Source organism: Hylobates moloch, unplaced genomic scaffold (genome assembly GCF_009828535.3).
Source record: "Hylobates moloch isolate HMO894 unplaced genomic scaffold, HMol_V3 SCAFFOLD_11, whole genome shotgun sequence".
Classification (NCBI taxonomy): domain Eukaryota; kingdom Metazoa; phylum Chordata; class Mammalia; order Primates; family Hylobatidae; genus Hylobates; species Hylobates moloch.
The window spans coordinates 90,678,250-90,689,848 of NW_026652286.1; the positions used below are offsets into that span (position 1 = coordinate 90,678,250).

The window sequence follows — 11,599 nt, forward strand, 5'->3', positions numbered from 1 at the left end:
GAGAGAGAGAGTGAGAAAATAACTGACTGTGAAAAGAAATAAGGCCTCTTCCTCAGAAACAGAAACGGAATTCACAAATCACAAACCCAGGCCTGTTTTCTGGAAGTCTCCCTGGAAAGATCCCAAGCTGGACCATGAGCGGAGGCATGGTGGAGAGAACTTAGCCCCCAGTCTTTCAGTGCGGGCCTGGCTTTGCCCTACAGCTGCATGCGGGTCACTGTCATTCCATCCACATCCCCTCATCCTTGGCCCTCTCTGCCTACATCAGATATTCTGAACTGGGACAGCCCCATTCTCACGGCCCGAGCCCCCTTCCCAGGTCTTGCTGTCACCTCACCGTCACTGACAGCCGTGACACTGTGGCATCCCAGCCATTACCCATGGACTTCTCACAACAGCCCTCAGAAGCAGGCACACAGAACAGTACTGCGAGGCCAACTCAGGCACAGGCCAATGCCACGCCTTGCCCAGAGGGAGTCAGAGTGGGATTCAGGCCTCCTGCCTGCCAGCACAGGGGCTGAGGCCCCTCTGGTTCCCCAGGAGATCTCGGTCTGGCTCCGGAGAGTCTCAATGGTGAGTGGTATTGCACAGAAGCCACAGGCTGGGGCCCCAGCAGGCTGCACGCCCCAGCAGGGCGTGATGGAGTCAGGCCAGGATGGGATCACCTCCCCCACACACCTGCTGACAAAGGCCCATTCAAGACAGGACAGACAGCAGTCCCAGCAGCAGACACAGAAACCCAGAGCAGCTGCCAGGGCCAGGAACCCAGAAGCCGGGCCCACGCCACCCTGCCCACAGCCAGGCCACAGCACCAGGCAGCCCCCTTTGCTCTCTCTACCCACCTCTTTAGAAGGACAGCTCTGGCCTGCATGTTTCAGCCTACAGGGCACTTTGCACAATTTCATATTGTCTCCCTTTTAGGGGTAGAAGTGGCATGAAGATGAACCCTGGCCCACGGGCCTGGATACCCAGAAATGTGCCCTGCCTTTAGAGGAGGGGGCTGTTGACCTGACTCTGTCTCTGTTTCAGGAAACACATTATCCCCTCCCTCCCCTCAATGCATCCTCATATCCACAGAGCCAAGGCCTACACCCCTTCCCACATAGGGCTGTCACCAGTGTATGTCCCCATCATACCATAGTTCCCTGGGAGCACAGGCACACCCCGGCCATCTCTGGATCCCCGGCACTGAGCACAGCAGCCGCTCAATAAACGTTGATGTGTGAATGAAAGGACACTTCAGCATCATTATCCCTTTACGTCGAATCCATTCTAAGCTCAGAACAACCAAAGGATCTGTAGGGAATTTTTCAGGCATTTAAAACTTTCTCAGCAACCTCCTTCCTCCATTGCCTCATTTCTAATCTCTGTGTCTCTGTCAAATCCCAGCTACCAAAATGCTGTGACGAATCAGCCTCTCTCCTTTGACTTCAGCTTTTAAGCATCTCTCAGACCTCAGATGAGGTCAAATTCTTAGTTTCTAGACTCTACCATAGCAAGTGGGAGACTGAGATGACGCATGGTAATAAAGGGATGTGCATCTTGGGAATGTGTGGTGTGCACCGGGGTATGGGAGACAGCCAGGAAGGGCAACGGGGTGTCCACACCTCCTGGTGGTGAGGACTCTTCCCTATGCGTGTCACAGCACACATGCTGCTCACTGGGCTTTCTCCACGTGTCTGACACCATGCCAGGCACTGTGGGGAGAACAGACCTGCCATTGAGAGGAGGTGCAGTGGAGCGGGCAGGGTGGGGGGAGGTGGGTCGTGTCCATCCGCAGCTAAAATGCAGGTGTGAGCTCTCAAGGAAGAACTGACAGGACATTCACGGTATATGAGTATGTTTATTGGGAATTTTAATACCTGTTTATTGGGAATATGGAATAATTACTTGAAAGAATAAACATGGGAGGAGCCGCAAAGGATGATATAACAATAATAATGCCGTTCTAGTAATCCTAATAATGTGTCATTACTATCATTAGTACAGCAGCTGATATCTCCTGGGTGTTTACTCCATGCTAGGCAGCATGCTGAGCCCTTTACACAGCTCACCTCATACTGTCCCCACACTCATGTGACAGGTAAGGAAACCGAGGTTTAGGAAAGTGAATAAATCTAGGAAGCATCCGAATCCAGTTTAGAATCCAAGTTTGTGTGTCTACAAAGACTGCCACCCTCTACTCAGCACATTGCAGCAAGGGCCTGAGCTCAGGCAGAGGGTGAGACAGTACCAGGCTTCGGATGACCATCTGAAGAAGGTGCCTACAGAGGTGGCTGCAGCCAGGTCACGCTAAGCCTGGAGTGCCTGCACCACGTACCTGTGCTTATTAATAGGCACTGGTGAGCCTAGGGAGGTTTTTGAGCAGAGGAGTGGCAAAGCTGGACCTGAGCTGTCACATCAATGGGTAAAATGGAGTGGGCTGAGAGGGTGGACGTTCACAGGCCATCACCATGGTCTGAGAGACTGCAGCTCTTCGGGCGAGGTGAGAGGGCGTGTGGGAATGTGTGAGCCCCTGCCTCCCTGTCGGGTGTGGGAGATGATGTATGTGTGAGGAAGGGAACGTGTGTGAGAGTGTAAGTGCACCTGTGATTGCATGGAGAGGCTCTTCCTATGGAGGAAGAAGGTCGCAGGGCCTCCTGGTAGGATGTGGACATGAGGTGGACAGTGGGGGAGAGGACGGAACAGGACAAACCCATTGATCTACCTGAGCAGGAGGGCTCCAGAGAAGGAGAAACCTCAGAAGCCCACAGGGCCTGCCTGACATATGAGGGGAACATTTATTAAAAGGGTGAACGAGGGAGTTTGAAACCTTAGCCCCTGGTCTCTCAGTGTGGGCCTGGCTTTGTCCTCCAGCTGCGTGGGGGTCACTGTCATTCTACCTACATCCCTTCATCCTTGGCCCTCTCTGCCCACATCAGATATTCTGAGCTGGGGCAGCCCCATTCCCATGGCCCCAGTCCGGTCCATGGGGCCCCAGCCCCCTTCCCAGGCTGTGTACTCCCTCCCACATCTTTGTAACAAACATGTTCCTGCGCAGCCTCCAAGCTGGCTTCATCCCTTCCCAGGTCGGGACCTCTCCCTCCCCCGATTCTGGAGCAGAGACGATGCTGCCAAATTGGTTCCATGCTTTTGTTTCGGCCGGAGATGTCCTGCCTCTCATCAGGGACAGTGTCAGAGCACTGTGTTCCCGACCGGCTCCTCTCGTTGCAACTCTCCAGCTGGCCAGGGGTTCTCCCTGCAGAAGATTTCATGGACCTCCAAAATGACAGCCCAGTCCTCTCCAGTTGTCTCCTCCACAGAACAACTCTTTAAAGACCCCTCCCCGGCTCCGCCTCCAGTGTGCAGCCTGGTAGAAAAGGCCAGGTAGACCACAGCGTCCAGGAGGAGCCGGCTCCCTCGGCCCTAAAGGAAAAACTTGGTTTCAGCTTCTTGGGCACCTTCTGCCACACTGGGTGAAAAGGAGACTTTCTCCAGGGTAACCAGAGCCCAGCCCCTTCCTGCTCAGCTCAGCTGCAGCCCTGTATTATGAAATAATGAGTACTATTTGGTACCTGGAGACACAAGGGATCTCTTTCAAGATTGTATAATCCACACAAATTTAGAGGAAGACATGCCTTGGAAATCATGAATCTAAACCCCATATTGACAGATGCGGAAACAAAGGTCTAAAATCTGAAAGGCTTTCAGTTGCTGAAGAGCTGTCTAAGCCATTTCTGGATTTCACCAGAAGCCCAGTTTGCATCCAAAGGGTTATTTGCGCAATAAACACATTTGCCTTTCTGTAGCACAGCAGCTCAGGGGCAGAGCTGGGGCTAGAACTCGGCCTTTCCACATCAGGCTCGCCTGCCTCCTTGGGGCTGTGCCTTTCGTGACTGGTTTGCTTCCTCCAGGGTGCTCAGAAGGTGATTTGTTCGAAGGGGAGTCTTGTGGGGCTACCTGGCACAGTCTGCCATCCAGATGGCAGCCGACTAAGTCCAACAAGGTTGGGAGGAAGAGAGGAGGTGCTCTTATTTAGGGGAGATCTGGGTGGGCTGACTCCCCCGAGGCTGTCAGGGAATTTCCAGGGTCTAGGAAACTGCCCCTTCTCCCCCACCTCCTTGCCACAGCTTCCAGCCTCGCCTTCCAAGAAAACATAGTGAAGCAGGCTCCCAGTTGTACCCGCCCACTAAGGGACCCTCATTTTGGAAGGGCATCCCAGTCACTAGCCGACCAAAGGCTCTCCCTCCAAAGGGTTCCATCAACCCACCATCTCTGATGGTGACTGAGAAAAGAAAGCAAGGGATGCAGGACAGGCAGTGTGAAGGCCAAAATCCTGGCTGAGGAGTTAGAAGGCCTCAGTTACTGGCCATGTGACTGCTGAGCCTCAGTTTCCCCCACTGTGTTCCGACTGGATGCTCCCTCAAGGCCTCTTCCGGCTCTGAGAAACCTAGGATTTCAATGTCAGGGACTGTGTCTCCCTCCTCACCTTCATGTCCCCAGCAATTAATACACAGTAGACACTTCAAACAGTTCTTTGAAGGATTGAATGAAACCGGTCCTCAGGTCAGTGTGAAGATCCGCTGGAAGCCAGGAAGGAAATGCTTCCCCCAGGCGCCTACCGTCTGACAACCATAGAAGCCACACGTCTTGGGAGAACCCTGGCAAGCCTAGAGCCCTTTGCACACCCGCTTCCTCTCCTAGATGCACAGATCTGTTTGGAGGAGCCAAGGGGGAAGCAGGAAAACGTGCCAGGAAGAGAGGGTGGCCTGAACCCCAGGCAAGGGCGGGTAGCCCTAACTTTCGCTTTCTTGACTCCTGTGGCCCCTCTCCTTCCCTCTTTCTGGTTTCCCTCCCCTTCCTGCCTCCCTGGCCTGGCCTCCTCGGCTTTCCTGGGACTGTAACCACTTTTCCTTCTCTCCTTTGTGGGGGCTCAGAGCCTCCGATGGTCCCAGAGCTGGCCTGATCCTCTGCTGGTGAGGATGACTCCCAGAGCCTCAGGCTTTCTCTGGGTCAGGGAGGAGAGCAGCGGCAGTGGAGAGATTGAAATTCTGGTCAGTGCCCAGCCTCTGGAGCCCAGCACCTGGGAATGGCTCTCGTTAACACCTGGAGCTCCGGACTAGGGCTTTGAGAAGAGAAAAGGGCTGCGCCCACTCTTTATCCAACCTTCCCTTCCAGGTTTAGGGAAGAGGCTCCTCTTCTGAGGGAATCTGGCAGTGCCTTTCCCTCCACCTTCCTCTGCAGGGTTCCCAGGGAAATGTTAGGGTTTTCCTTCTGGGCTTCCTGAGCCTCCATATCTTCCCCTCTACACCCCTAGGGAGGTGGCTGGATAAGGAAGGAAACTGCCCTCTCTCTCCCCTGCCTCAGCCCAGCCTGAGACTTATTTAGATGTAGTGTGTGTGTGTGTGTGTGTGTGTGTGTGTGTGCATGCACAGTGCAAGTGTAGGGTGTCAGTGTAGCATTGTAGGTGGTGTGTGGTGGTGCGGTATATATGCGGTGTGTTTGGTGTGTATGTGTGTATAGGTATGATGTATATGTATGTGTGGTGTGAGTGTGAGGGTGTGTTGATTGCATAGTGTGGTATATGTCTGTATGTGTTTGTGGTGTTGGTGATGTGCAGTGTGTGTGAAGTGGGTGGTGTGAGTAAGGGGCCACTGCAATTGGGTGTAGGAGCCAGATATCTAGGTCTCCTAGCCAGGGATAACCAGTATCTAGGCAACCATATTGGGGGGAGGGGAGGAGATATGGAGGTGAGGAATGGGCAGGAGAAAGAGGGAGGCTGAGAAATGGAGGAGTTTCCATGGCAACGACCAGGCAAGTCACGTGCAAAAGGCTAAGTTGCGGACGTAGACATACACATCCATAATATAAGGGTGGTTGGATCCCCAGAGGGGGCTCCTTTCAGAGAGGGCCTGAGATGCCCACTGATCCATCTTCAAAGCTGGAAATCTTAGCCCAGCCAGAGAGTACGAAGCCACAGAGACAAAGGAAGTAGTGGCAGAGGGCACACTGGTGGGGATAAGCCTCCAGTAGCCACGGTCCCGCGAACGTGCAGGCTTGCAGCAGGTAATGAGGCAGGCCCATGTTTCCAGCAAGGCTGCTCCCAGCTCCCACCCTCGGGTGCCTCCTCACCAGCCACCACTTGTAAGAGCCAGAAGCCAGCGCTGGGAGCCCCAGGCTGCACACCCAACTCTCCACGGAAGCCTGGGAGACACAATAGGGGAGGCTCTGCCAGGGCCAGCCCTGCTAGGGAAAGGGGGCAATGGCGGACTCCAGGGCCCCCCGGAAAGGAAACAGGATTGGATGGATAGACAAGAAGGAGGGAAGAAATGATGCACTCTCCATGAATCCCTGAGCGCTAGAATCCTTCTTTCCCTGCGCCCCCATCCTGTGCCCACTGCCCAGCCCCACCTTCCCCAAGCACCAAACCAGCAAGTTCCATTTTGTGTCGCTCATATGTCCACACTCACACCCAGCCACACGCCCTCGTCCGTAATTCCCCACGCTCCACCAAGTGTCCACAGCTTCCAAGTAACAAAGGGAAAACTCCTCATGGATAAAGGGTGGACGCAGCCCTTTCCCCTTGTCCTGAAAACCCTGACCCCAAGCTCAAGGCAGCACCGAGAGCAATTCCCAGCCACCAGCGTCACCCCCAGCGCCACAGCCTGCCTCCCCTAGAGGTTCCTCTCTCTTCCGACGCCGATCTCCTTGTTTACATCCCCAGCCCGGTTTCCCGCTGCCCAGGCGGGGACCGCGGCGCAGCTGACCGCGGAGGACCGCACACACCCACTGAACAAACAAAACCCGGCGCTCCCGGCGCTCCAGAGATGGGTCCCCACCGAGCCTCGCCCCTCCTCGGAAAAAGGAGCCAACTTTACCCACCTCCCCAGCCGCCTACCTGCACAGCCGGTCCCCTCCGAGACTTCCTGGAGGACCCGCCGAGTCCCGAGGAGCCTGGGAGTGGCGGGGCTGGGGGCAGGGCGGTGGGTGAGGCTTGAGCTGCTTTCCCGCCTCCCCTCCTCCTAGGAGTCGGGCGAGCTGGGAGGCGCGTCCTGCGGGGGCGGGGGCGGGGGCTCGCTCGGGGCTGGGCTCGGGGACAGCCCACTCCGTGCTGCCGTCCGCTGGCTTCCGGGTAGCGGCCGCGCGCAGACCCCCCTCTCCTCCTCTCCCTGCCCGTCCTCCCGCTCCGTGCTCGCGCGCGTCCTCTGCTCCTCTCTCCTCTCGAGGGGCGGAGAGATTTTTCCAAAGGGCAGTCAAGCGTCGAGAAGCAACAGGAGACTGCGGCCGAGGGGGCGTGCAAGCGCCGGAGCGGATTTGCCATCAGCTGTTGCTTTTCGGTTTCCCTCTGGTTAGGGTGGGAAGGGAGCAAGACAGACACAGTGACAGACCTGGTGTCTCTCTACAATAGTAAACCCCGAGGAACGGAAAAATAGGAGAAAATAACCCAGCACCAGACACAGCAGCCCACGTTAATTGGGAGCCTTGGTAATTAAGGGGAATGTGCACCAAAAGCATGAATGGCTGTGTCGTGGGCGCAGGAGCCGGCTCCAGTTGTAGTTGTCATTTTCAGCTAGAGCCAGGTGGGGAGCTAGGGGGGATGGTCCTCACCTGAACCATAGATCTGTTGCCATGAACCCCCTTTTCAAGCCCCATCCAACTCTGGCCCTGGCAGGAGCAGTACCACTCCCTCCTCAGCCCAGTCCCCAAGAGTCAAAATTCATGATGACGAACTTTGAATGTGAAGATGTAAATCCTGGCTCGGCAACCCTGCCTGTGACGCGACTTGGAGCATATCTCTGCACTCAGCTCCTGAGTCTATTTCCTCACGTGGGAAAATGGTGATTAGAGACTGACCCCATGGGAGGCTTAGCTCATGGTGAGTGCTCAAGAAATTGGCTCTTACTATTAGGGGCAGAGCTTGTAGGAAGGGACAGGGGCCAGGCACCGGTGGAAACCAAAGAAACACAAGTGTCAGTAGCCAGGAGCCATGCTGAGATGGAGGCTGTCCAGCCTCAGTCAAGGTGTGTGTATGGCCGAGCAGAGTGGAGGGATGGGCTACTGAGAAAGGCTGTGATTGTCCAAGCCTAGGTAGGGCCACGGAGACTTCCTTACAAACCCCAAGCCGGGGATGATGGGTACTGCTAGGAAGAAACCCAGCCCTGCCTCTGCTGCCCTCAGTTCTGGGCCTGTTTTCTCATTTGTGAAAATAGGGAGATGGACTAGATGATCCTGAGGTCTCTTCCAGCTCTGCCCTAGATGATCTAATTATTTTAATAAAAGATCGGGTCTCAAAACCCCAAGGCAGGAAATATACATGAACTCAAGAAGACTTTGGAACCAGTACAGGAACCAGAAATAGCTGCCGAGAAAGAGCACCCAAAGAGCCTCCCCTCAGGGGATAGTTCTGGCCCCTTAATCATGGGACTTGGCTGAATGGATGCCACTCTGGCCCAGTCCTGAAGTCCCTGGGGTTCCTGTGAATGCTAAAGCTCCTTCTCCAAAGCCAGACTCAAATCTTGCCCATTTGCATCCCTAACCCTTTTCCGTTCCTGTCTTTTCCTCTATAAACTGAGGACAGCATTACAACTGTCCTTTTCCCTTTTCATGTGTTCTAGGTGGCAGATTTAAAACCACACCCCTTTCTAGGCCCCTGTCCTTAGGCAGGTACATTCATCCCTCCAAATGCCCTTGAATCCTGCCTTTTGGCCACCTTTCTGTGTTGTTTTTTAGAGCACTTACTAGTGATGACACATCAAGCCCAGGCTTTGCAAGCCTGTTTGGGAAAGTTTAGTTCAGAACTCCACCTTTTGGTTCAACCCCGTTTCCAGCCAGAGAGTTCTGAAGTGTTTGGCCCAGTGACTTCCCAGGTTCCCCTACCTAATGCTGACCAACCCAGGCTGCAGAGGGATAACAGGAATTAAATGTGCATGAGAAACCGCCATGGCTTGACTCTCAAATAGTGCTTCATCACGTTCCATCCAGGGGTACTGCTGGAAGAATTTGGGGTGTTACAGCTACAAAGCAGCACGCAAGCTTGTTCGAGAGTGAGTCACATCTCCCTTCTAGCAGGAAAAGAAACACATCTACCCCCCATGAAAAATGTGGGCATTCATAAAAAGAGGTCACCAGCTGTTCCATTCTTTCAACCACGTATGGACAGGAGGAGCTACTCTTCTCTGAGACCTGGGCCAAGATCTGGGGATATACTGTGGAGAGGAAAGATGTGGTCCCTGGGTGAGACAGAGATTTAGCAAATGTTCCCATGAATAAACGTGTAATTAAAACACAGTTCAGAGCCCTGAAGATATAGCACTTGAGAAAGGTCAGGAGATGTTAAGAAGATGAAGTAAAAGAGCCAACAATTGGGATGTCAGGGTGGGAAGATGATTCTGCCTCTGGAACAAAAGCAGTATGTGCAAAGGCCCTGAGGCCAAAGGGGCATGGTGTGAAAGGAGCCAGGTTGGGACTGGCCCAACAATTCCTGGTGATTCCAGCTTTTATCCTGGGAAGCCACTGATGGGCATCAAGAAAACTGTTCTGAGCAAGAATTGGTGAGAGGCTGGGTTGAGATGTTCCTGGTGGACCCTGCAAGTCAGGGTTCAGGGGGCTGTGTGGGGGCAGCACTAACATGAAGCTGAGAAATAAGCCTGATCCCCACTAAAGAATCCTGCTTCTTTACAAGCCCAAGGAGCAAAAAAAGATCCAGGGCAGGGCTGCACAGCCATGGAGAAAGTAGGATAAGAAAGGATGGAAACCATTCCTGAAACACTCCCCACCCGCCAGAACTGGAACCATGGGAAGACCTGGAGCTGGAGAGGACAGTGTCACTGCTGGGAGCATCAGGGACTGCTCTATGCTTTGAAGCTTGCTCTGGGCTGAGTAACTCACAAATGTGCAGCTAAAATCCCATCTGGAGAGCACTTGCCCCGGTCCCCTTGTATTGCGGCAAAATAGCCCTTCCGCATGTCAGTGCTCTGGTCACACAGCCACGGACAGGTCACAGAGTGACCTCCTGTGTCCTGGTCACACAGGACACGGAAGGCCTGAAGGGGAAATTAAAGGGGAGAGACCAGGAGTCTTAGAAGAGACCCTCACCCCTCCTAGTAGGTATCCCTTCTAGATAGACACAGAAGGCAATTGGGGTGCCACTTCATCCTGGGGTGGGGCTGCAGAAGGGAGCCGATCTTGCCCAAGATCTGACTGCTACTTTGTGTCCATGCACACCCACTTGGCTTTGCACAGGTGTGAATGTGCGTCCTCCCCACTCAGCCAAATGCCAAGCCCCCAACCCCTAGGACAGAACTGTTTCCTAACTCCTTGGCTGAAACAGCTCTGCTCACTTCCAAACCACTCCTTGATCCTGGGTCCCTTCCTCTCTCTCCAACCTTTCTTTGTCAAACTCCTCCAACTTCTCCCTCAAGCAGCTGTGTTGAGTCCTTGGTCATCTTATGCAGTTGCTGGACAATCTAAATCCACAACCAGGGTTTTACCACCCACTTAGGCTTGAATGAGTCCGCAATCTCCAGCCCCGTCCTCTCCCCAGGAGACCCAGGCAAGTAATCCCAGGGAGTCAGCACTGCCCACTCCCAATCCATCCTCCCAGTCCACTCCCTATCCATCCTCTCACGGCTTGAAGCCTTTCCCTCTCATATCTTCCTTGAATTCATGAATGGCACTGCCCCCAATCCAGTTACCCTGCAAAACACATGCCACACTCAGACCTCTCTCCCAGTGCCTCCTTTCCTGCCCACCACTCCTGTTCTAGGTCAGGTCTCTGGCACCAGATTCCCACTGGTGACTCTGCCACAGTCCCCCTACCTCTAGGTAGAGTTATCTTCCACAATACCAATGCGATTCAAAACTTCAATGGCTCCGTATTTTCTTAATCAAAATTCTTAACACGACATTCAGCCTTTGCAACCTGACACCCACCTGCCTCTCCTGCTTCATCTTGTGACCCGTTCCCTGCCCTATTTCCCCTCATCACCCTTGTCACTCCAATCCTTGTAAATGCCGTGTCCCAGACCAAAAGAGCCATGCACAGTTATCCAAATATGCTGCCTGATTCCTACCCCCAAATCTTTGTTTACATGGTTTTCTCCGCTTGAAACATCCTCTGCCTATTTTCTCTACTTACAAGAATTCTACCTACGCTGCAAAGTTAAATTCAAATATTACCTTATTAAAAATGAAAGCTGTCTTATCCATGCTGTAATTTACAGCATTGTGTCTCTGCGTCTATAATTGCACTTATCATAGCCTGAACTTTGCTATGTTTACTTGCGTGTGTCTGCTGCCCTAATAGAATGAGAACTCCTTAAGGTCAGACCTGGCCTCTCACTCCACTTATAGATCCCACTATCATGTGTGGCGACCCACTTATAACTTGTTGAATTTAAGTGAATCATAGTTGTTGACTTGAAGGACTCTGCCTGGTCTTGCTCCAACCAACTTCTCCACATTCACTTTGATCTCCAGCCAGCAACCTCCTGGCTTAAACAAAGGTCTTAGCCATAAGTCTTCAGAGAGTCTTCAGAATTGTTCCCTGAGTGCTGATACCCTGTGCCTAGACCACACTTGTGAAATTCATTAGCTTTGCTTTCTCTTGCCAAGATGAAGA

General features: G+C 53.4%; 1 protein-coding gene across 2 annotated transcripts in view; it reads right to left on the reverse strand.

Moving 5' to 3' along the window:
• FXYD6 (FXYD domain containing ion transport regulator 6) overlaps positions 1-7,202 on the reverse strand; it is a 39,841-nt gene extending 32,639 nt beyond the window's left edge. The window contains exon 1 of one of the 2 annotated variants that reach the window (XM_032167546.2): positions 6,878-7,202. The gene's annotated coding sequence lies outside the window, so the exon portion shown is untranslated. The remainder of the gene's footprint in view (positions 1-6,877) is intronic. The other variant, XM_032167543.2, reaches the window with a different exon arrangement.
• Between the last annotated feature and the right edge of the window lie 4,397 nt (positions 7,203-11,599).